Source organism: Microcebus murinus, chromosome 12 (assembly GCF_040939455.1).
Source record: "Microcebus murinus isolate Inina chromosome 12, M.murinus_Inina_mat1.0, whole genome shotgun sequence".
NCBI classification, from domain to species: Eukaryota; Metazoa; Chordata; class Mammalia; order Primates; family Cheirogaleidae; genus Microcebus; species Microcebus murinus.
The window spans coordinates 41070506-41094053 of record NC_134115.1 but is presented as its reverse complement, the minus strand read 5'-3'; positions in this window follow the sequence as shown (position 1 = coordinate 41094053).

Below are 23548 nucleotides of genomic sequence, written 5' to 3'. Positions count from 1 at the left end.
CATTTATTGTTTGGAGATTTTTTGATAAAGGCCATTCTCACTGGGGTTAAGTGATATCTCATTGTGGTTTTGATTTGCATTTCCCTGATGATTAGAGATGTTGAGCATTTCTTCATATGTTTGTTGGCCATTCTTCTGTCTTCTTTAGAAAAATTTCTGTTCAAGTCCTTTGCCTACTTTTTAATGGGGTTATTTGATTTTTTCTTCCTAATTTTCGTGAGTTCTAAGTATATTCTAGTTATCAGTCCCTTATCGGATGCATAGGATGCAAAAATTTTCTCCCATTCTGTAGGTTGTCTGTTTACTTTCATGACTATTTCTTTGGCTGTGCAGAAGCTTTGTAGTTTGATCATGTCCCATTTATTTATTTTTGTTGCTGCTGTGATTGCCTTTGGGGTCTTCTTCATAAACTCTTTGCCCAGGCCGATGTCTAGGAGAGTGTTTCCAACTTTTTCCTCTAGAGTTCTAATAGTTTCATATCTTAGGTTTAAGTCTGTTATCCAGCGTGAGTTGGTTTTTGTGAGAGGTGAAAGGTGTGGGTCCTGTTTTAGCCTTCTACAGGTGGCTATCCAGTTTTCCCAGCACCATTTATTGAAGAGGGATTCTTTTCCCCAGCGTATGTTTTTGTCTGCTTTGTCGAAGATGAGATGGCTATATGAGGATGGTTTTATATCAGGATTCTCACATCTGTTCCACTGGTCAATATTCCTGTTTTTGTGCCAATACCATATTGTTTTAATTACTACAGCTTTGTAGTATAGTTTGATATCTGGCATATTAATGCCTCCCATTTTGTTTTTGTTGCCTAGAATTGCTCTTGATATTCGGGGTCTTCTTTGGTTCCATACGAAGCGTAAAAGTATTTTTTCTATATCTGTGAAGAATGCTGATGGGATTTTAATAGGTATTGCATTGAATCTGTAGATCAGTTTGGGTAGTATAGACATTTTGATGATATTGAGTCTGCCGATCCACGAGCATGGTATGGATTTCCATCTGTTTACATCCTCTGCTATTTCCTTCCTCAGTGTTTCATAGTTCTCCCTGTAGAGGTCTTTTACCTCTTTGGTTAAATATATTCCTAGGTACTTTAATTTCTTTGTTGCTATTGTGAAGGGAATTGAGTCTTTGATTTGGTTCTCAATTAGATTGTTGTTGGCGTATATGAATGCCTCTGACTTCTGTGTATTGATTTTGTATCCTGAGACTTTACTAAATTCATTGATCAGTTCCAGGAGTTTCTTGGTTGAATCCTTGGGGTTTTCTAGATACAATATCATATCATCAGCAAACAGTGAAAGTTTGATCTCTTCTGCCCCTATTTGGATACCTTTGATTCCATTTTCCTGTCTGATTGCTGTAGCCAAGACTTCCAGCACTATGTTGAACAGAAGTGGAGATAGTGGGCAGCCTTGTCTAGTTCCAGTTCTAAGTGGGAATGATTTCAATCTTTCCCCATTCAGTATGATGTTGGCTATGGGTCTGTCATATATGGCTTGTATCATTTTTAGGTATGTCCCTTCTATGCCTATTTTCTTAAGTGTTCGTATCATGAAAGGGTGTTGAATTTTGTCAAAAGCTTTTTCTGCATCTATTGAAAGAATCATGTGGTCTTTGTTTTTGCTTCTGTTTATGTGGTGAATTGCATTTATAGATTTACGTATGTTGAACCATCCCTGCATCCCTGGGATGAAGCCCACTTGGTCGTGGTGGATTATTTTTTTGATAAGTGTCTGGATTCGGTTAGCTAAGATTTTGTTGAAAATTTTTGCATCTATATTCATTAGGGATATTGGTCTGTAGTTTTCTTTTTTTGTTGCATCCTTTCCTGGTTTTGGTATCAGAGTAATATTCGCTTCATAAAAGGTGTCGGGGAGGTTTCCGTTCTTCTCGATGTTGTGGAATAGTTTCTGCAAGATAGGTACTAGTTCTTCTTTGTAAGTATGGTAAAATTCAGGTGTGAAGCCATCTGGACCGGGACTTTTCTTTTTAGGGAGATTCTTAATTGCTGTTTCTATTTCAGCTGTTGAGATTGGTCTGTTCAGGGAATCTATTTCTTCCTGGTTGAGCCTAGGGAGGCTGTGTGTTTCTAGAAATTTGTCCATTTCCTCCACATTTTCCAGTTTGTGTGCATAAAGACTTTTGTAGTATTCATAAATTGTATCTTGTATCTCTTTGAGATCAGTTGTGATATCTCCTTTTTTATTCCTGATGGAGCTTATTAGAGATTTCTCTTTTCTGCTTTTCGTTAGCTTAGCCAATGGCGTGTCAATCTTGTTTATTTTTTCAAAGAACCAACTTTTTGTTTTATTAATCTCCTGAATAGCTTTCCTGTTTTCAATTTCGTTTAGTTCTGATTTGATCTTGTTGATTTCACTTCTTCTGCTGGGTTTGGGGTTGGTCTGTTCTTCTTTTTCCAGCTCTTTGAGTCGTTTCATTAGATTGTCTATTTGTGATCTTCTTGTCTTTTGGTTATAGGCATTTATGGAGATAAACTTTCCTCTCAGAACTGCTTTAGCTGTGTCCCAGAGGAGTTGATAACTTGTCTCTCCATTGTCGTTTTCTTCATAGAAGTTTTTTATTTCCATCTTGATTTCTTCATTTACGAAGTAATCATTTAGTAGGAGGTTGTTTAATTTCCACGTTTTTGTGTAGAAATGTGAGTTTCTGTTAGGGTTGATTTCTAGTTTTATTCCACTGTGATCTGAGAAGGTACATGGTATGATTTCTATTTTTTTAAATTTCTTGAGATTTTCTTTGTGTCCTAGGATATGGTCAATCTTAGAGAATGTCCCGTGAGCTGATGAGAAGAACGTATATTCAGTGGATTTTGGGTAGAATGTTCTGTAGATGTCTGTCAGACCCAATTGTTCTAGAGTTTTGTTTAAGTCCATTATTTCTTTATTAATTTTCTGTTTGGAGGATCTGTCTCGTGCCGTCAGTGGGGTGTTGAAATCTCCGGCGATTATGGAGTTGCTATTAATCCATTTGCTTAGCTCCAGTAAGGTTTGCTTTATGAATCTGGGTGCACCTAAGTTGGGTGCATATATGTTTAAAATTGTTATCTCTTCTTGTTGGACTGTGCCCTTCACCATTATATAATGACCCTCTTTGTCTTTTACTACTTTTGTTGGTTTAAAAACTAAATCGTCTGAAATTAGAACTGCCACACCAGCCTTCTTTTGGCTTCTATTTGCTTGGAATATTGATCTCCACCCTTTTATTTTTAGTCTATGTGCATCCTTGCAGGTTAAATGTGTTTCCTGAAGACAGCATATACTTGGCCTGTATTTTCTTATCCATTCAGCCAGCCTATGTCTCTTGAGTGGAGAGTTTAAGCCATTCACATTTATTGAGAGAACTGATAGGTAAGGTAGATTACTGATCATTCTGTTGGGTTGGATGTTGTTGCTATGATTTCTGTCTTGAGCCATTGTAATATCTGGCCTTTAATATCTTTGGGTTTTGGTTTTTTTTATATCCGTGGATTATTATTATGATGTTCCGTGCATAACGCTGTTTTAAGTACTTCTTGTAGGGCTGGTCTTGTCTTGGTGAATTCTCTGAGCCTTTGCTTGTCTGAGAATGTTTTTATTTCTCCTTCATATACGAAGCTTAGTTTTGCAGGGAATAATATTCTAGGCTGGGCATTGTTTTGTTTCAAAAGAGTGAGAATGGGGCCCCAGTCTCTCCTTGCTTGTAAAGTCTCATTAGAGAAGTCTGATGTTATTCGAATTGGCTTTCCCTTGTATGTCACTTGCTTCTTTTGTCTCACAGCTCTTAGAAGGGCCTCTTTAGTTGATACTTTGGTCAGTCTGATGACTGCATGACGTGACGTCTTCCTGTTTGCATTGAATCTCCCAGGGGTCCTCTGGGCTTCTTGAACTTGTATATCGAGATTTTGAGCAAGGCCTGGGAAATTTTCCTCTATTATATCTTCAAAAAGCTTGTCCAGCCCTTGAGTGTTGTCTTCCTCCCCTTCAGCTAAACCTATGACCCTCACGTTAGGTTTTTTCACATAATCCCACAGCTCTTGTAGGCTTTGGTCTTTTCTCTTGTTTCTCTGCTCTATTTCTGTGACTGATTTATTTAATTGGAAGGTGTTATCTTCAAGCTCTGAGATTCTTTCTTCTGCTTGATCTACCCTGTTCTTGAGACTTTCCACAGTATTTTGTAGTTCTCTGAGTTGATTCTTCATCTCCAGGACTTCGGTTAAAGTTTTCTTCACTGTGTCAATCTCTTTGTTGAACCTTTGTTCCATTTCTTGGAGGTTTTTTGTGTTTTCTTGGTGTTGGTTATTGAGTTGTTGTTGCAGCTGGGTGAGTGTTCTTATGATCCACATACGAAATTCCTTTTCTGTCATATTGGTTGCCTGATTTTGGTCGGTGTCCGTTTCTAGGGGGCTGGTGCTCCTCCTTGGGGGTGTGTTTTCCGTTTGGTTCTTCATATTTCCTGAGTTCTTTCGCTGATTTCTTCCCATGTCGATCAGTTGTTTCTTTCCTTAGGTTATTGTTTGGGTATTCACACACCTTGTTTAGTTTCTGAGGCGTTAGGTGGTGCCTGTGGGTGAAATTGGACCACTCCCTGTATATTGAGTCAGTGGATGCCGTGGCAAGCCTGTGCAAGATGCTGTCCCTGTCAGTAGGTGGCGTTTGCTTGGAGGAACAGGCTATGGTGTTGATTTTGAGTCCTGTTATCAGCTCTCCTAGAGATCCGCCTGTTTTCTGGGCGGAGCTGGGTTGGATAAGCCTGCCCTCAGGCCGTTAGCAGGGGTCAAAGTTCTGTTCTCAGCTTGGGTGTGGGGGTGGGGCTGTCTGAGACCCGCAGTCTGCAGCAGGCCTCGCTTCTTTCCACCCTCCCCAACTCTGCAGCTACTCCTGGGCCTCTGCCAGCAGGCCAGACCACAAGCCACCAGGCCTCCCCGGACTGTGGTGCCGGCGGGGAGGTTCCCTGCACAGGAACGCCACCTGGGTTGGGCGCACGGCCTCCTCCTGGGAGGAGGGTTGTTCTCTAGTGCGCCAATCCGCCCCTGGAGGCACACAGCCCTCAGTAGGCTGTTCACGTATAACCCTTCTGTGCCCCGGGCAATGCAAGCCCTCAGTGCAGGGGATCTGGTCTGCAGGTCCGACCTCTGGGTCCCAGAGTTCAAACTGTATTCCCACCAGGGAGAGGATTTCCGGTCCTAATTCACCCACAGGGAGCCCAAGCTGGGTCTATGTCTCTCAGCCTCTGAGTCGGCACCGTTTTCCTGGGAACACGGTGCCAGCAGCACCTGGGAGGGCAGGCGGGGTCCCAAACGGGAAGGTCCCGTTCCCTGGAGGTGCCTCCGGCTGGTGGCTGTATTGTCTCTCTGGGCAGCCGCGGGTAGGGTCGGTGGAGGGGGGGAGGAGGCAATATGGCGCCTGCCGCGCGGCTCGGGTCTGTGCACACGGAGGTGCCCGGAGGAAGTTGGGAACCTGGTGCCACGTCTGCTATAGGCTCACCGTTGGCAGGCGGCGGCAGTCTCTGGGCTGATGTCCGCAGGTCTCTCCACCCGCTGGGGAGCCCACCAGCAGTCCCGAATGCAGGGGAGGGGAAACAGCGAATCCACCTACCCTTGCCGCTGGTCTCCGGGCTGCTCCGGTGGTCTCAGCCTCCAGTTCTCCTCCGCAGCCTCCTCCCGTGGAGTCTCCCGGGGTCTCAGGTACCCCTCCTTCCGGCCCTTGTCCGCTGTATGCTCGTCTTCTTGCTTCTTTCCTCTAGTTTCTGCTAGAATCGGTCTTTTCTGCAGAGACCCTCTGTCTGGAGGTGTTATTCGTCCGCCATCTTGCCCATTTTTAGCTTTTGATTAAAAGTGAGAAATGTGCAACTCTTCCTTTCACTTGAACACTTATAGGCCATTGTAGGATTATTAACTGGCCTGATTTCAATATTGTTGTGTCTTAGGAAGACCTGAGGAGAGGGAGCTGAGATGAGGGTTGATCGGTGAATCAGTCAGAAGACACACAACATTTATTGATTTAAGTTTGCCATCTTATATGGGTGTGGCTTGTGATGCCCCAAAACAATAACAGCAGTAATATCGAACCACTGATCACAGATCACCAAATTAGACATGATAATGAAAAAGTTTGAAATATTGCAAGAATTACCAAAATGTGACACAGACACATGAAGTGAGCAGATGCTGTTGGAAAAATGGTGCCAACAATCTTGCTCAACGCAGGGTTGTCTCAAGTCTTCAATTCATAAAAACTGCCATGTATGTGAAGCACAATAAAGCAAAGCACAATAAAGCAAAGCGCAATAAAACAGGGCATGCCTGTATTCCATCAATTTTGGATATGTTGTGGAAAATGAGAAGATGATCATATATTGTATCAGGAACCTTTAGTCTGGAAAATTTCCCTCTATCAACTTCACTTTAAAATTTTCCTAGAAACGGTTAAAGCATAAGTGGTCGTATTCCCTGACATAGGCCAGGAATGCCATTTGTAGCTTCTGAAAGCTCAAAGACAGAGATCAGGAGCGTGGAGATATAGAGAGTACCACGTAAGAGTATAGGTGCTAGAGGCAGACAGATCAGGGTGTGAAATCTTTACATCACGAACTTGCTGTGTAACTGGACACATCACTTACCTCTCTAAGACTTAGTTACCACATCTGTAAAATGGGGATAATGATGCCTAGTTCCCAGGACTGATGTATATACTTAATGTACATACAAAGTCCCTGCCCAAGTATGACGATTCAGTCAATGGTGACTTGTCGTTTTAAGAAAAATAAGGTGGTATGTGGGGAAATGAATGAGAAGAAAAGACATGAGGTATAGAAATAATGATGGAGAGAGAGCAAACGGTGGCCTTCGGTAGCACTGTGAAAGGAAGTCGCTGGGCAAAATGGGTGATACTGCACCCCACGTCATGTGCCCTACCTGTCCATGTTCTCTTATTGGTTCATTACATTGACAGTTATTGATATGTGTATGTTGTGAAAGGTCACGATGCTTAGAAGAGTCTTGAAAGGTCATAAACAAACAGGCTGGACAGATGATTGTCAGAGCCTGAGCTCGGTGAGAGAAATGCCAGCTCTGCACATTGTCAATGCTCCATTTTCTCTGTTGCTTTGGGCCTTTGCCTTTTCTGGACTCCTCTGGGTTTCAGAATAAATTAAATCTACTCTGTTAAACATAAATACCCTCTCATGGTAAGCTAATTGTGTATATACAGCCGTCCCATTTTAAAATGCATCTTTGGAGACAAAAGTATCAAAAGCCCTCAAAATTATTTTTAAAACAAGAAGCTCTTAAGGCCCATTTGAGTTTCAGATTAGACTGAACTTTCCCAGCCTCTGAGGGTGGCATGATTTCCCATGGTTCCGTGATGGTCTCATCTGAAATAGCATTGGAGGGAAAGGCGACATGATTGACAAGGGCAGGTGATGTGAGCTCAGGCGTCCTGCTGAGGGGGCTCGCTTAGGATTCCAAATTAAAGTCAGCCACAGCCCCATGCTGGCTTGCGCTGCCCTGATGCAGACATGGAGTCAGTTCTGTGCTAAGTACTTACGATGTACAGATTAGCAAACACAAAGGTTGAGGGTCTCCCCGCATCCTCTGTCTTTCAGAAACAAGCAGGCACAGTTGCACTAGCAAGGAAATGAACTGGGAGCTGACAAGAAGCTTTACAAAAGCATTTTCTAAGCTTTGTATTTTTTTTCCAGGTGGTTGTTACCAGGTTTCTTGCATTGTATTGTAGGATTTAATTCAAAAATCATTTATGATCCCTCTACTCTTTTTCAAAGCTTTGATTAAGGTGCTTTGAACCTAGAAAAGAAACTGATACTCATCAGGTACTGAATTTTTCTATGTACATGAAATGAATCTTCACTCTAAAATTTTACAGTAAATATTGCTATATTAATTTCAGATAACTGAGATCCTTAAGACACCAACTCACCAAAGGCAACACAGCAAATAACAGACCCATAATTTCAATGAATGATTCATATACAGATGAATAAGACACGACAGCTTCCTTCAGAAAGCCTGAGCCACTACGGGAGCTATGTGTCAATAGAGGATCTCAATCCAAGATAGACCAAGATTAATGTTGTAATGAGTGCCTAGCTTAGAGCTTTGCACACAGTAAGCATTCTATAAATATTTATGATATTAATGAATAGAGGATATGCATGAAAATGTGACTATTAAATATAAAAACATCCTTTGCGTATGAACTCTGAAATAGTGTTAGTATGACAAGTATTCAACCAAGGATAAGACAGTCTATGAAAGGAATGACATGGTGCTTGGGTCAATTTAGTCCGCTATTTTCAAAAGAATTTTTCAGTAACAATCGGAAAGGATTGGCTCTCAGTATCTGGCCACCCTGATGTTATATGCCTCTTCCATGAAGAGAAATTGTGTTGCAAAGGATCAGGTCCTCAGGGGCCACATTTTTATAATTCCTTCCCTTGCTTACCTACCCCGGACATAATGGGCCTCTCATCTCAAGTACATTCTGATGTATTTGGGGTCCTAGCTGAACCAGAGCTGCGTTTTACTTTTTTTTTTTCCTGTTGAATGGAATTAGGTGGCACTTCATCCACAAATTTACATGGAAGTCAACGATGAGAGAAACACACACACACACACACACACACACACACACACACACACCGTCATCTTCAGTTAGGATAAGAGTGGAAAGCTGCAAAACATTTATTTGAATAAGAAACAGCAGGTCTTTGAAAGAAAGAAGACTCACTCCGAAACCCGGGCAGAGGGCTGGAAGAGAACGAGGAAACATCTTAACACTAGGACCTTGGGCTTGGAACCCAGTCCAACGTAGTCAGGAGGTGACGTGCCCGCTGAGGTAGAAGATAGGAATGTTGACAGCTTTATGTGTGAATTAAAAGCGCTCACTCAAATTGTGAAACATTTAAAAGGAACGCCCAAGTACAGGCCTATTAGTAGTTACACTGAGGTGTGTGGGCCCTTTCTCATTTTCCAACAAACTACTGGTTTGTCGCAGGCCTGTGAGCATGAGGGACGTTGATGTCTGGAGACATTGGTTGGGAACTGCCTCTCAGGAGCCGAGGGTGAGGTCACAGTGGTGTCTGGGCTGGCCCTGAGAGTGGCAGCCGTGAGGACAAGGGGATCCACAGGTCCCAGTTTTACCAGTGTATCTGTGAGTAGTGTCTTGAGTCAGCAGCCGAGGGCAGTTGGCAGAGGAGCCTGGCCCTGGGGTGGCTCCACAGCAGTGGTGGCCGCGCGGAAGGCCTGGGGGATCCATGAGCGTGTACACTAAGACATTCCTGGGGACATCCAAATATGCTGTGTGGACCTTTCAAGATTTCCTCTGCGAGCTGGGATGTTTTCACTGTCTGAAATAATATTTAACTTTCTCTCTGCATCAACATGAATAATTCTCAAAAACAAAATGTTGAGTGAAAAAAGCAGATTGCAAAAGGATAAGTACAATATGCCGCCACTTATATATATGTTTTAAAATACATGAAACATTGGAATATATTTTTTTGATGCATCTACATATATATGGTGGCATTTTTTTTGAAAAAAATAAACATGAACTGGGAAGAACACAAATTGCTTTGGGATAGTAGTTACCTCTCAGAGAGGGGAATCTTTAAATGGGTACACTCTGCCACAACTCCATTTTTTTCCTAAAAACATGTCTGAAGAAAATATGACATAATTTTAATGCTTGTTCTATCTAGGCAATGAATTCTTTCTTCCTCTTGTTTCTAATGTATTTTAAATGTTTTGCCGTTAAATATTTTTAAAATAGGAAAAAGTCATGCTTACTTGTTAATGTGAAAACATTTGTATACATAGGCTGATGAAGCCTGAGGCCTTTGGGCTTCACTCATAACTTTGTTATCTTTAAGGAAAAGAGTTGAAATTATCCCAGGGATCTACTTTCCGTGAGGATTAGACACATGGAAAGTTTCAACGTTATAGTTTGTCTGGGTTTGGGTATTCCATACAACAAAAGTTTGCTTTAATTGTGTAAGTAGAAATGTGATTTTTTTCATTATCCATGCTTAGCTCAAAAGCAACTGAGGACATTGTGTTCAACTTCTAAAAACATTAACTTGGGCAAGGTCCAAGCATGAAAATCTTCAGACTCCACAAATATACTGTATAGGAAAGCTCTGATTGGGTGAAAAAGTAGCTTATGCAGGAACTCCGTACATAATTTTAAGCATAGCCTATCCAGTTATGAATGCTGTTATCCAGCACTCCATTTTAGACGAATCTATTTGTCTCCATGGATGTGTACCGTCTCTTTGACACAAGTTTTTGGTTTTGATTGGTTTTGTTTCCAATAAATAGAATAGAAAATAGAACTCTAAAACCATGATTGCCTATCTTCAAAAAAATTCAAAATTTTTAAATTTTCTATGTTTAGTATTCTTCTTCCTTTCTTTTCCATCAAACATCTTAGGGGATGGAAAGCAAATAGACTAGCTATATTTTATTAAGTAACGGGGCACAAAATTGTGAGATAAGAAAGAGGTGACCATTTTTTATTCTGACAAATAGAACTGAAAGTAAAATGAGAAATGACTGCAGAGACTGTGGGGGAAAGTTATGGTTTATTGTGTGTGTGTGTGTGTGTGTGTGTGTGTGTCTTTGGGTTGGGAGTTTCTTAGGCAGACAATCGGCCTATGCTAACAGGACTGTCGAAACCATTCCAATGGCTTTCCAATGTCTGAGGAAAGGCAGCCATTGTCTCAGACTCTGTCTGTCTTTTCCCCTATGCACACTTTCCTTCTTTCTTTTTTAATATGTAGCCTTGTATTTGTCTCCATATGTTGGAAATCAGTATATCCAAATGAATTTTTTTTCTATTTTACAAAAAATGGCATTTTAAAGTTAGATTTATCTATTTTTTTTTAAAGGAGAAAGCTCTCTCCTTTTTCATTTTTTTTAAATTTGCCTTTCCAAATACTAAGGGGATACAAATGTCTTTGTTATATGGATAACTTTTGTAATGCTTGAGTCAGGGCAATAAATGTGGCCACTCTCTCCACATTCGCTCTGCACAGAGTCTGATTCTTACTTTCTCCTTCACCTTCCAAAATGATGACCCCTCTGGAAACTTCTGTCCTATCTGCGTTGCACACACAGATATACATGCACATGCATGCCGACAGTAGCTGCATCCTTTCTGATGTTGCTAATAATTCCATGAGTAATCGTCTTTCCTCCAAGAAGGTTGTAACTTCCTTGAGGATATGAAATTTATAAGATTTTATTTTGTTTGCTTGTTTGTTTGTTCAGTTCATACAGCAGTACAGTAAATGAGACAAGAAGATAAATTCTTGGCACACATGGAAAACAACTGTACCTCCATTATACAGAGAAATGGAAGCACTGAGGGTGGACTGCTGTGTCCAGTGGCCTGCAGTGAAGCTGCTGGAGTGAGTCCAGCCCCTACATTTTGTTGGGACTGGACCCCTCTCCTGGTCTCAAGCCTGCTGGGTTAGAAGTATAAAAATCTGCCTCCCCAGGATTTGTCTCTCTATACATTAGCTTGATATGGTGGGAAATCATAAAATTTGGAGTCAGACAAATTTGACTGCCTTAAATGAGGGGAGTTGCTGAGCCTACATTTATTCATTTCTAAAGCAGAAATGATAGTACTGCTATATGAAGTTTTGGTGAGAACAAACTTAATTTGAGTGATTGTATGTACCTTGCCTAGCACATACTAGATGCACATTAAACTTTAGTTCCATTCTTTTCTCTGCCAGGTCCTTCTTTTTGGCAGCTGGCGCCAGCTTTGTATATTCCAAGCTTCAGCACTTAAATCTTTACCCAAACCAAACAAAAAGATAAAACATGTCAGCTCAAAACTATCTTCCCTTGTCTTGAGCTACAATTATGTACTTCTACACCCACTATAGCAACCCCATTGGATATCGATAGAAACTCAATTTGAACTTCAAATTCTTATGCCATTTGGACTTTATCATTTGAAATGCTGGCTATCCTCTTTGAGAATCCATCAGATTGGTACCTATTCTCAAAGCCACACCTTTCTAGATTCCTTCTCTTTCCCACTAGTCCAATCCTAGGATACTCAGTGGCTAAGCCTGCCCTAGGATCTTCTTCCATGAAGTTGGAGCTAAGATTAGAATACAGCTCCCATAACTCCTAGTCAATGTTCCTTCTATGCTGCCTGTCTGCACTAGACACCCAACAAATAGATGCTGATTGATGTGTCAAGAGACAGAAAGATGGACTAGACCAAAGCAAATGACTTTGTGATGGATGGGGAGAGGGTAGATGTGCAATAGAGAGGAGGATGAAGCTATTGGTACATGGAACTAGAAATAAAGGGCTGAACTGGGAGATATTGAATATATTCTTTTCTAATGAAAGTCTAAAAGTAGTAAGTAATATAGCATGTTAAAAAGGGTGATATTCAGGAGTGGTTTCTTTCCAAATAAGAAGTGTTCAAATTATTCAGGCTTTAAGTGGATTCATTTACTAAATTGGCCTACTACCAACATTAAATTTATCCACTCTTTCATTATTCATTTGTCAAATACTGACTGAGCACCAAATCAGACCCAATTTAAGCACCTCCTCCTATTTTCTTGTCCTCACCTGTGTCTCAGGTCCTCAGCCACTTACTTGCCCATGGAGAGTTCTGGCTGTCACTGGTACAGCCATAGCTGTAGCTGTAGTTACTCACCTCTAGAGAAAACCCACTTTCTCAGTCTCCCCTGGTGACTGCGCTGCTTTGGCATTACCTTGGTCCTACTCTCTGCAGTAGAAGCCCACATAGATCTGGAACCTGGACTTGACTTACCAAGACCCGTAAGGCTCTTCTTCCTATTGCCATTTTGCAACTTAAATGAAGCATTCAAACATATAGTGTGTGATCTGGCTTCCCCAGTGGCAGCCCTGAAGTGTGGGGGTTGAAGGTACAAGAGGTTGAGTATTAATAGAGAGCTGCCTGCTAGAGAACTTTGATCAATGAAAGAAAAGAGGGTGTGCATTCCTTTTCTTTCCTTCCTCCAATCCACCATTCCAAGGGACAGTGATTCTCTGTAGCTCATTTGGACATATCCTTCATGGCTGAAAAACTCTGTCTCTTGGGAAGACACAGACATTATCAAGTTGTCTCTGCAGCCAGCTTGATAAATGAGAGCCCTGACTGTGATCTTATATTTGTGTCTCCTTCTTCCTTCACTTTTTTCCCACTTAGCCTTACTGTCCCGAGATTGGACCTCCTAATAAAGAATTATCACTAAGGTTGGCCGTAGGCATATCTCTAGGAGCCCTTGCCAGCCAAGATAAGCAGGAAATGTGAACCAGACACCATGCTAGGTGTAGGACGTCAAATGTTAAACAAGACAGATATGGACCCCACCCTTATGCATTTTTCAATACGGTGAGAGAGAGAGAGGCAATGCACTATTAAACAACAAGAAAGAGAAAAAAAGCACAATTTTTGATGGGTGCCATAATGGAATGAAACTGACTTCAGAGAGGAAATAGTGATGGGGTGATAGGAGAAAAAGGATGAAGTCAGTTTAAATGGAGTGGAGAAATTGGAAAGGTCTCTCTGAGGAGGTTCTATTTAAATTGAGACATGCAGCCATGGAAGGGTCCAGTCATGAACGTTCAGCTTTCAGAGTGGACAGCACGTAGCAAAGCCCTAAAGCAAGAATGGACTTTAGGTGTTTGGGGCACCTGAGAAAGATACATATGGTTGGAGTGTCATGATCAAGGCAAAGGGTGGTTGACTTGAGGCTGGGGGGATGTAGGAGTCAGATCCTGCAGGCTGTGTAGGCTATTGAATCAGCCTGCACTTTATTCTAAGTGCCACTGGAAACCACTCAAATACTTTAAGCAGAGATATTAAAATAGAATCTGGTAGAATCTTAATTCCAATTCAATATTCTCCTTGACCTCTTCGAATAATATTATTTACTTATAATTTTAATAATAAAAGAATAAGAGGATTATGGATATAAATACATGAAAATTAATTTGATAACATATATTATGAGTTAACACAGCATAAATATATATATATATATATACACATGTGGTCGTAACCACCACTCTTTCTTCCTAATAAATTACAATCTATTACAATACTAATCTTTTTTTTTTTACCAGCTGGTCCAGTAGTATTTGCTGATATGACTTTCTTTCTACTTTGCTCCATATTCATTCATGTTGGTTTGATTATTTCCTTGTATTCATTTCAGAAAGTCCACAGTATTTGTAGCTGCAATTTCTTAAAGTACAGAGCCTCTTCTGCCTCAATTAGAGTTTTTTTTCATTAACTGTAGTTCTATTGCTATGGCTGTCATTAGTGCAATCTGCTAATTCACAAATTCACGGAAGTACGGAAATACATTTTGCTAATGTGCACTGCAAAACGTCCTCTAAAAAATGCCTCCTATATAATATCATTTACAAAATGCCTGCTGCAGCTGCTGGAGAAGGGTTTTAATAGACCAACCTGGATTAGGGCGAAAGCAATATATCTTCTAGGCAGAGAAAGCTTTCTGCTATGTAGGCTTTTCTCAATGGTTGCTACCTGTCTTTGACCATTAAATGTTCCCAGAATGCCTCTCTGGAGTCAGGTTTTTAACCAACTCATGCCTATTTACTTGTCTTGTATTAACAAAGAGGTGGCAAGATATTTTAGAATAGTTTCACAAAACAGCGATTCTTGTGAAAATTTAAATCCAATATTGATATCACCCTAGCCCAAGTCGCACCCAGGAAGGCTTGGCAGTAACCCATGTGATATGTTTTGAACGGGGCCACAGACTTGTTAAATTACCAAATGTATTGTTTTCTGGCCAGAGATTACACCGCGGATATTCATCCGTTTTCTTTGGGTAGAAAGCTCTGTCAACACAGGGACTAGCCAGCAACATATTAGCAGGAATTGGTTCGCAAAGTTGATTTTCAGAAGACAGTTGCCTGAGATGAAATGGGCCGCTGAGCAGATTCTGACAGAAGAGGACAGACACTGTCGGGAAACGCAGTGCTACCAGGGGGGTCTATGAACAGAGAGCTCAGGGGAGTGCTGGGTGCCCAGGCGAGATGGTTGCATCGGTGCTGAAAGCAAAGATGGTCGTGTGCCAAAGTCTAACTTCAGACTTTTGCCTCAGGCAGCACTGTTAGCACTGCAAGTCCCATTAAAGGACCCTTGCTTTCAAGCAGATGGTGGCTTCACTGATAACAAAGGAAACAACAGTGGTGGGAGAAAAGATGGCCAGATTGAGCTTCAAAGAGGCAAAACACCAAGGGAAAAGTTATTAATCTTTCTTGGGAAATGAATCACTGAAAGAAAAAAAAAAGTCTTTAAATGGAAATGATACAATGGAAATAATTTATTTACAAGAGTCAGTATTCTCAAGTTCATGCTATCCCTGACTTTTTTCAGACTTTCTGCCTTTGTGTAGATGGATAAGGAAATAGAGTTAAAATGTATCTAATTTGAAATAAAATGTAAGCAGTACTGACCAGAGCATATTTTTGTATTGTGTGTATTCTGTGTCCAGCTGGGATAATTTACATGGAGGTTTAAGAAGGTCTCCATGAGAAGAGGATATTTAAGTTGAGCAATAAAACTTTGAGTAATCAAAATAATATTCTGCCTCTTATTAAGAAACTTTTATTTCATCAGAAAGAAAACCCAATGTCTGTGACTTTAGCTAATATCTAGAAATAAGCTAACTTTTATATTACATATTTAAGAAAACTTAAATTCTATAGAAATTAAATCAATGGATAAAATGATAATTATTTGTTGCTTATATATAGCATGTGACTTGATATACACACAGAGATGTGAATACTAAAATTTGCATACATGCTTACATATATATGTATGGACATTATTAAAGTATAAATTTTTTTTACACACACACATATAATGTATAAAATCAATTGATGCCAGCTAAATCTGCTTACTTCAGGTGCTTTCTTGACACTGGCCCTATACCCCAAGCTCTACCTGCAAACCTGGTTAGGGTTAGATGAGTCCAAGTTTTAGGATTTTTTGTCATTAGTGCCAAGTATGGGCTGTTTTGACTCCTTCTTTTTTCAACTCTTATTCCATCTGCATCTGGCTTCCATTTCATCTGTGGTTTCTGGGCACTACCCAGTCCTTTATGTTGTTTGTCAAACACGTCTGCACCTTCCTAATCCTAGCTGCTCACACTGTCTCCAAAATCTAGTTCCAAGAATTATCCTAAAGTGAGCATGGAGAACTTTCTACCTTCAAGCTGATTTAACAGGAATCTAAAATTTAGTGAAATGTAGGGCTTTGGCAAACTAGTTTTACCTCTTGTTTCCCTTATTTGTGAACTCAATTATAGGGCCCCTATCATATATCATATATCGATGGCTTGGTCGGATAGGCTGTGCTAATTGTCATGGATGCAAAGATGAAGAAAGCACAGTACCTCATCGCTAAGGGCCTAGCTCCGAATGTACTGGGTGAGAGAGACATATAAATAAATAATTGTAATGCAGCATAAAAAGTACTGGGATGGTAGTTGACACAAAGTAGAAAGGAAGCACAAGAAAAAGGGAATAAGCAACTTGACCCATAGATAATGGGTGACACATTTCAGTTTGCCCAGGAAAGTCCTAGTTTATAATGTTGCCCCAGAATCCATTAGAGTTAGCATTAGTCTCACCATCTTTCACTTTCCAAAGTGTCCCAGTTTAGACAGAAACATTATATGACAAACCTACTTGTATTAGTCATGGTTCTCCAGAGAAGCAGAACCAATAGGAGAGATATAAATATAGATACAGGATATATAGATACATATAATATGATATGTATGACATATAGCTATAGATACAGATATTTGATAAATAGATATAGGAGAGGGCATTTATTAGGGGAATTGGCTCACATGATCATGGAGGCTGAGAAGCCCATAATAGGATGTCTGCAAGCTGGAGGACCAGGGAAGCTGGTAGCATGGCTCAGTCCTGATCTCAAGACTTAAGGACCAGGGAAGCTGCTAGTACAAGTCCCTGAGTCCAAAGGCCAGAGAACCTGGAGCTCTGATGTCCAAGAGTAGGAGACAATTTGTGTCCCAACTCCAGAAGACAGCAAGAGAGTGAATTTGCTTTTCTTTCCTCTGCCTTTTCTGTTCTGTGCAGGCCTTCAGCCAATTGAATGGTGCCCACCTACATTGGGTGAGGGTCTTCCTTACTCAGTTCACTGATTTGAATGGTAATCTCTTCTGGAAACACCTTCACAGACATACCCAGAAATAATGCTTTACCAGCTATCTGGGTATCCTTTAATGCAGTCAAATTGATAGCTAAAATTAACCATCACAGAAGTTATAGTGAAAAGTTCAAAGAAACTCTGTAAGAAGATGTAAAAAATATGATAAAAACTATGAGAAGAATTTTGCCCATCTGATGAGACAGAAATGGAAACTCTTGGTGAAATAAATAGTCCCCATGACCTGAGCAATGTGTGACTCTGGAGAATGGTGTGTAGTTCACATGACTGTGCTAAATGGGAGAGGGATGAGATGCTATGGGTTGGAGAAAAACCAGGGGCCAGCAACGGCGAGCCCTCCCTGTCATGGCAAGGACCTTAACTCTTTCTTGTGGACAATGGAGTCACAATAAAGTTTTTAACCAAAATTATGACCTAATTTGATTTGAATTTTAGTATTCTTATGTGATATACATGGAAATAATGTACAGAATAGATGAATAGGGAATAAAATCTTAGGCAGACAAAATAATTGGGAAGCCATTATAATAATCCAAATAAGAGAAGTTGAGAGCCTAAGCTAAGGCAGAAACCATGAGAATAGAGAATAGAAGCATAAAGCTACTCCCAAGGGAGTTGATAGACATTAAAGTTTTATCTGATTTGGAGGATAAGAAAAAAGGAGGAGTCAAGGTCATACTTAGTGGGCAGTTGGACATACATAGGTCTGGAGCTTGGAAGAGAAGTATGGGCTGCAAGTATAGATATGGCAATGTGAGCAAAAAGAAAGGTCTGAAATTTAAAAAGAAAAAGGCCAGAGCCTGGCCTTTTAACTTAATCACAACAGTATGAAAATACAGGATAACAAATAGTAAAATCTTTAGGAAAAAACTATCTGAGAGACTCTTTGACAAATTAGTTTTGGTTAAATAATTATGGCAAATATGGGCACTAGCACTTTCATTGCCAGCATAGTTTTGTTATTTATTGTATATTTTATTCTTTTTGAATGTGGTATAACTGAACTACTATTATATAATAGGGATTTCTTACAGACATAAAAATATATTCTCCCACAAAGATCCACTTTGGAATGATTCATTTGTACAATTAAAGCTAATGTTTAAAGTCCCAGTCTTATTATATGTGTCAGTAGTAAGTTATATTTATGATAGAGTATGTCATTCTCATACTCCTTGTATTTGGGAAAGAGTAGAACGTCCTGCTTAAAAAAACATCCTGTACTTACTACAACCAAATAAAAGAATAATTGATCAACACTTAAGTGGACATATAGGAATAACATCTATAAGGTGTTGGGCAGGTGCAGGGGGAGGGCATGGGTATATAAATACATAATGAGTGCAATGTGTACCAACTGGGGGATGGACATGCTTGAAGCTCTGACTCGAGGGGGCAGCAGGGGCAAGAGCAATATATGTAACCTTAACATTGTACTCTCATAATATGCTGAAAAAAATAAATAAAAAAAGAAGGAGAAAAGGAATAATTGAAGTACTTCTCTCAATTAACGAGAATAGATCTATAGACATAAAGTTTTAAATAATTTTAGACCTTTCAGAACTTCAGATGAAATTTTTAGAGTGACAATTCTAAATTTGGTCCATTTTTACAGAAAGTTAAAAATAATATGCCAAAATAAAAAAAAATAATTAAAAAAAAAATGTTCAAAAAAGAGAAACAAGTAATGTTTATGTATTGATCATCTTAATTTTCTGTATTGTGTATTTTCTGTCTTTTCTACAGCTCTATAAGTAAATTCTGAACAGATAGGTTTTTGTAATGAAATGTGTTTGAATTATGGTACATAAACTTCTGCCTAAGTATAAAGTCATATGTAAGGCTCAGGTTTTTCTAAATATGACAGCATTATTTTTTTTAATTATTTTTTTTAGTTGACAAATAATCACTCTACATGGTGATGTTTCGATATATATAATGTTTAGTGATCAGATCAGAGTAATTAGCATATTTATTATCTCAAATATTTATCATTTTTTTCTGTTGGGAACATTCAATATTCTTCTAGATTATTGAAGCTATGTAATATACTGTCATTAATTATAGTCCTCTCACAGTGGTATAGAGAAATAGAACTTATTCCTCCTGTCTAGTTATAATTCTATATCCTTTAGCAAATCTCTTCCTATTTCCCCCTCTCCCCTACCCTTCTCAGCCTCTAGTATCCTCTGTTCTACTTTTTACTTCTATGAGATCAACATTTTTTGTTTCCACATGTGAATGGGAAAATGCACTGTTTCACTTCTGTTCAGGCTTATCTTACTTAACACAGTGCCCCCCACTTACATCCATGTTGCTGAAATGACAAAATTTCATTCTTTTTATTTTATTTTATTTATTTTTTTAATTTCAACACATTATGGGGGTACATATGTTAAGGTTACATATATTGCCCATGCGCCCCCTTCTCCCTTGACTCAGAGCTTTAAGCATGACCATCCTTGAAACGTTGCACATCTCACTCATTGTGTTTGTATATACCCATCCCCTCCTCCCCACTTCCACCCACCCGACACCCAATAAATGTTTTTCCTATATATCCACTTAAGCGTTGATCCATTAATACCAATTTGCTGGTGAATACATGTGGTGCTTGTTTTTCCATTCTTGAGATACTTCACTTAGTAGAAAGGGTTCCAGCTCTATCCAGGAATATACAAGAGGTGCTATATCACCATTGTTTCTTAAAGCTGAGTAGTACTCCATGGTATACATATACCACATTTTATTAATCCATGTATGTATTGTTGGGCATTTGGGTTGTTTCCACAACTTTGCAATTGTGAATTGTGCTGCTATAAACATTCAAGTGCAGGTGTCTTTTTTGTAGAGTGTCATTGGATCTTTTGGGTAGATGCCCAGCAATGGGATTGCTGGATCAAATGGTAGATTCACTTGTATCGCTTTAAGGTATCTCCATATTGCTTTCCACAGAGGTTGAACTAGTTTTCAGTCCCACCAGCAGTGTAGGAGTGTTCCTCTCTCTCTGCATCCACGCCAGCATTTGTTGTTCGGGGACTTTTTGATAAAGGCCATTCTCACTGGAGATAAGTGATATCCCATTGTGGTTTTGATTTGCATTTCCCTGATGATTAGAGATGTTGCACATTTTTTCATATGTTTGTTGGCCATTATTCTGTCTTCTTTTGAAAAGTTTCTGTTCATGTCCTTTGCCCATTTTTTGATAGGGTTGCTTGATTTTTTCTTGCTGATTTCCCTGAGTTCTATATAGATTCTAGTTATCAGCCCTTTATCAGATGTGTAGCTTGCAAAAATTTTTTCCCATTATGTGGGTTGTCTATTTGCTCTCTACACAGTTTCTTTGGCTGTGCAGAAGTTTTTTTAACTTGATCAGGTTCCATTTATGTATTTTTGTTGCTGCTGTGATTGCCTTTGGAGTCTTCTTCATAAATTCTTTCCCTAGGCCAATGTCTAGAAGATTATTTCCAACATTTTCCTCTAGAATTCTAATAATTTCACACCTAATGTTCAAGTCTGTTACCCAGCATGAAAATTTCATTCTTTTTATGGTTGAATAGTATTCCATTGTGTATACATAACATTCTCTTTATCCATCCATCTGTTGTTAGGCGTTTAGGTTCATTCTCTATCTTGGCTGCTGTAAATAGTGTTTCTATAAATATCATCATGCAGATGTTTCTTTAGTATAATAATTTCCTTTCCTTTGGTTAAATTCCCAGTAGTGGCATTGCTGCATCATATGGTAGTTGTACTTGTAGTTTTCTGAGGAAGCTCCGTATTGTTCTCCATAGTGTCTGTACTAGTTTACATCACCATCAACAGTGTGTAAGAGTTCATTTTCTCCATATGCTTGCCAGCTTTTGTTATTTTCTGTCTTTTGGATTATATCCATCCCAACTGAGGTTAGACGAAACCTCATTGTGGTTTTTATTTGCATGATGATAAGTGATATTGAGAATTTTTTCTTATATCTTTTGGCCATCTGTATGTCTTCTTTTGAGAAATGTCTGTTCAGATCATTTACCCATTTTTGAATCAGATTGCTTTTGTTTTTGCTGTGGAGATGTTTGTGTTCCTTGTGTATTCTAGATATTAATTCACATATCTACAGCCAACTGATTTTTGACAAAGGTGCCAGGAATATTCATTAGTGAAAGAACAATCTCTTCAATGAATAGTGCTGGGAAAACTGGATGTCCACATGCAAAAGAATGAATCTAGACACCCACACCTCTCACCCTATATAAATATCAATACAAAATGGATCAAAGACCTAAATGTAAGACCCAAAATGATAAAATTTGTAAAAGAAAATATAGGGAAAGTACTTCAGAATGTTGGTCTGGGAAAATATTTTGTGAATAAGACCTTAAAAAGTGCAGGTAACATATTGCCATTAATTATAGCATTGTTCAAATAGTCAAAACCAAATAAAGGATATGATTTGTTGTCTCTGACAATAGTTTCTGAAGTACTCTTTGAAGATTTGAGATTTTTTTAAGTTATCAAGGCAAAATTCTCCTTCATATCAATAATTTATACCTCAGTAAAGTTTCACTCTTTTGGACTATGCAAATTACAAAGATGTGCTAATTCAGACAATGTTTATAAATACCTTCATACATAATAAATGAAACTTAAAAACATTTGATTTACTTTTTAATTTTCAAGATTGTATTCATCAAGAAAATGGAATTGGGTCAAGGGTGGTAAATGGATAGTTTCCTATTTTGGAAATCAAAGGATTAAGTAATAACAAAACGCTCCAAATGCTTTCAGTTTCTGTTCTTAGCAATTAATTTTAAGAACATTTCTATTTATCATATCTTATGTTATATTAAATTAATGTGATTTATAATATTTTGTAAGTATTTTACATTTATTTAGTGGTATCCATTTATTAATATATCTTAGAGTATAATATAAACACACTAAGCAAAGATATTTTCAAAAAGCAGTCTAAAATTTGGCAATTTAATTAAGTAAAGTTAGTTCCTTCTTTAGTTCCTTACCCTATTTTTTGTAATTAATTAAATCTTCTCATGTCTGTCATTTTTCACCAATGGCTTTTGTTTATCTCAAGTGGATGCTACAGTGTGCCACCCAGATCTCCCTCTTCCCCTGAACCAACAGATTCTGGGGAGTGATGGCTTCTAAGACTGACAGCTACATCTCTCTCTGGGAAATTGCCTTTGGCTGAAAAAAGATGCCTCACTCAAGCTTACTCTCTTCTTCTCAGGGTGCAGCCTACATCTAAAGACTAGTCACAGAGTGCTACAAAAGCTCAGTCCCCTTCCCCCCAATTTGAGACATCTCTGAATGACCAGCCCAGCTTCAAAGCTTTCTGTGAGCTTGACAGATGATGCTATTGAAGCTGTATCACAGTTCCAGTCCTACTTCCTTTACTCTTCTACAGGTGCTGCTCCCAAGAGTACTCCCCAGTAAACCACTTGGGTGAAAATCTTAGCATCTCTGACTCTTTTTCCTGGGTAAACTAACAGTGGTGCAACTAATAGTCAAAGGAAGCAGGTTATAAAATTTTGGGACAGGATCATTCTCGATAGATGGGTGCTATGGAATGAATTGTGCCCCCTCCATTCATGTGTTGAAGTTGCAACCCCTGTGATTATATTTGGAGACAGAGTTTTTAGGAAATAATTAAGGTTAAATGAGGTCACAAGGCTTGGGAAGTAAACCAATAGGACTGGTGTCCTTATATAAGAAGGAAGAGCAATCTCTCTCTGAATACATTAAAAAATGTATTAAACATTTATTTAAACATTTTTATTAATTTAAATCTTGCCCTTAATTTACTTAAATTTATTTTATGTCAATAATTAGAGATTGTCAGTTATTTTCAAATAGTCTTACTTTTGTAAGAGAAAAAGAATTAACTGGATCATATCTTATTCTGGTGCCTACTAACATAGTGCTTCTCAGCCTTGCCTGTTCAGTAGACCCATGTAGAAGAGCTTTAAAACTTCCACTCCTTTCTTCCGTTCTCTGTTGCAATTTCTCCCTCTCCTCCTACTCCATGTGAGGACACAGAGAGGTGACCATCTGCAAGCCAGGATTAGAGAACTCACCAGAACCCAACCATGGTGGTACCCTGATTTCAGACTTCCAAAACTGGGAGAAAATACATTTCTATAGTTTATACAACCTACTCTATGGTATTTTGTTATGGCAACCCAAGTGTAGTAAGGGTTATTGATAACTCTAGCTTGAAATACTGGTGCGATTATAAAAACTTTTATAGGTGGTGAATTCAGATGTGATTCTAGTGA